This window comes from Halichoerus grypus, unplaced genomic scaffold, assembly GCF_964656455.1.
Source record: "Halichoerus grypus unplaced genomic scaffold, mHalGry1.hap1.1 HAP1_SCAFFOLD_92, whole genome shotgun sequence".
NCBI classification, from domain to species: Eukaryota; Metazoa; Chordata; class Mammalia; order Carnivora; family Phocidae; genus Halichoerus; species Halichoerus grypus.
Genome location: NW_027555023.1, coordinates 108,900 through 111,954, shown reverse-complemented (window position 1 = coordinate 111,954; position 3,055 = coordinate 108,900). Strand labels below are relative to the sequence as shown.

Sequence of the window (3,055 nt, the reverse complement as noted above, 5' to 3'; positions counted from 1 at the left end):
AGGCTAATTATACAATTCTTTTTATTTTGTAAGAAGGAAGTGAAAGGAAATTTCCTCCTTAACCTTAGTCTAAACATACCTTTCTCTGGAAAGATTTCCTTCCGTGGTGGTGCACACAGCTTTAAGATGGATGGATGCCGAGGAGGGGAGGAGGAAGAGAACAAAGTGACCCAGATCAGCAGAAAATACTCTTGAGAATCAATGGAAGAATGAATTATGCAGCCTGATCTTTCCCACATCCAGTGTCTTCTTTGGACAAGTGTCTGTTCACGTCTTCTGCCAATTTTTTGACTTGATTATTTGTTTTTTGGGTGTTGAGTTTGAAAAGTTCTTTATAGATCTTGGATATCAGCCCTTTATCTGTAGTGTCATTTGCAAATATCTTCTCCCATTCTGTGGGTTGCCTCTTTGTTTTGTTGACTGCTTCTTTTGCATTAAAATTTTTTTTTAATTTTTTAAAAATATACCTACATATTTACAGTACTTTACATACCATTAAGCTCAGACTGAAAGACCTTTTGTACACCAAGGCCATTATGTGATTTTTCTTATATTAAATAATAATGATTTACTTTGTGTGATAATGTGGACCTATACTGGTATAAGCTATGCCAATTTCAATGAGTAAATCACTTATTGAAATAGTTACTGATAAAATCCCATGGCCTTTACTTTAAACATGATAGATCCACACACATCCCCCCTTGCCGCCAAATGTTTATTTTCTTGAAGATTTCTTTTAAAAATTGCTAAATGCTTGGTCCTGACAGGAAACATGTGCTAACAGAGGATGGAACAGAAAAATGGCAGTTCTTTCACTGGGTTTATCCTGCTGGGTTTCTCTGACCGGCCTCAACTGGAGCTAGTCCTCTTTGTGGTTCTTCTGGTCTTCTATCTGTTCACTCTGCTGGGAAACACCACCATCATTGCCTTGTCCCACCTGGACCCACATCTTCACACTCCCATGTACTTTTTCCTCTCCAACCTAAGCTTTCTGGACCTGTGTTACACGACCAGCACTGTTCCGCAGCTCCTGGTTCATCTCAGGGGAGCAGACAAGTCTATCTCCTTTGGTGGCTGTGTGGCTCAGCTCTTCATTTCTCTAGGGTTGGGATCCACAGAATGCATTCTCTTAGGGGTCATGGCATTGGACCGCTATGCAGCCATATGCAGGCCCCTGCAATACACAGTGATCATGCACCCCCATCTCTGTGCCCTCATGGCTTCTGCATCGTGGTTCATTGGTTTTGCCAACTCCTTATTGGATACAGTGCTCACATTCCTTTTACCACTTTGTGGAAGAAATAAAATAGACCACTTCCTTTGTGAGGTCCCCCCACTGCTCAAGCTTGCCTGTGTTGACACCACTGTGAATGAGTCTGTGCTCTTCTTAGTTGGTGTGATCATTCTCCTCATACCTGTGGCATTAATCATCTTCTCCTATGGTTGGATTGTCAGGGCAGTCTTAAGAATAAAGTCATCTGCAGGGCAGAGGAAAGCGTTTGGGACATGTGGGTCCCACATCACAGTGGTCTCCCTGTTCTATGGCACGGCCATCTACGCTTACCTCCAGCCCAGCAACAACTACTCCCAGGATCAGGGCAAGTTCATTTCTCTGTTCTACACCATCGTCACCCCCATGGTCAACCCTGTCATATATACACTGAGGAACAAGGATGTGACGGGAGCAATGAAGAAGGTGCTTTGGAGGGGCCACGGCTCCAGATGCCTAGGAGGGAAGACCCTATGATGGAAGACTTTAACTGCCAGAGTTTTTAAGATGATGGTGTCCACCCCATATCATCTAAATGTTCCTCTGACATCTCTCAAGGGAAATTCCTACCTGATGCTTGAATGCAAGTGAGTGCTCAAAATCTAAGTTCATGGATTCATGCGGCCTCCAGAGATGCTGCCTTAGTGTTTCTAGAGCATCTGCATCCTATTCTCATTTTAAAAAAGCTCCACAGGTTTTTCATATTTCCCCCTCATTTGGGAACACTATTCCATTCCTTCGTGCAAGAAGACACGCACATACCATAAAGTCATAGGGAAAATAAGAATACAAATGACTAAAACACTGTAAGAAATATTAACCTTGTGGCATATTTCTAGGAAACTGTTGGAGGCATGTCACTTATTCTTGCATTGTGATCATGGCTCTATTACGAGGTCCGTAGGTTGACTGTATCACAGCTTTTTCATAGAAGTAGGTGGGCAACTGTGGGAAAAACAAACTTTTAGCTCAGAGAAAAACCTATTAACATCGATCCTGATAAATCCATTCAGATATCAGGCCCTAGTATGACGACACCAGTGTGACGTGGTTTTATGTAACCTTCAAGTCACAGACATAGAGGGTGTGATGCATTACCGCCAGGGACAGTGGGGGCACCGGCTGGTGATACGGCAGGGGTGCTGATGTGTAAGTCTGCGCATGGCCGGAGAAGCACAACGGGAGGTCTGCGAGCTGTTTCTTTTAAGCTTGTGAGCCACCTTGTGAGTTAAAAAGGACTGTTGAGGACAGTGTCATATCTGAACAGTACATGACACAAGTCCTATTTTATATTTGATCTATTTTACCTACAGCAATGCAGCAGAAGTTCCAAAGGGTAAAATACATTTAGATCCTCTCTTCATGCCATTTTATAAATTCTTTGATCGAGACGTCAACTGATCAATGCTTTTGTATCTCACATCTACCAAGAGCCCCATATATTTCCATGCAGTAACATAGTATAAAAATATAGGAAATGACCACGATGTCACAAGAAATGCCATGCTCTGTGGAGCTTGCTTAAATGTAAAGGATGGAATAAAATGTATATTAATTATTAAACATCTCCATATGTCTAAACTTTACAAATAGCCATCTCGTTATGAACTGTCATACAATTCTGAATTAGGAGTAATAAATATAAACATCCCAGAACAATTGAATCTGACATTGTAGCCCTTCAATCTTAACTCAAGCTCAGTTTGCACATAAATGTGTTTTGGGGTATGGATCTGGGTTTTTGTATATGTGTATTGTCACGAACAGTGTATTTTCCCACGG

General features: G+C 41.8%; 1 pseudogene; it reads left to right on the top strand.

Annotated features, from left to right (window-relative positions):
* Window positions 1-775: 775 nt before the first annotated feature.
* Window positions 776-1,750, top strand: LOC144380706 (olfactory receptor 2B8-like; annotated as a pseudogene).
* Window positions 1,751-3,055: the final 1,305 nt, after the last annotated feature.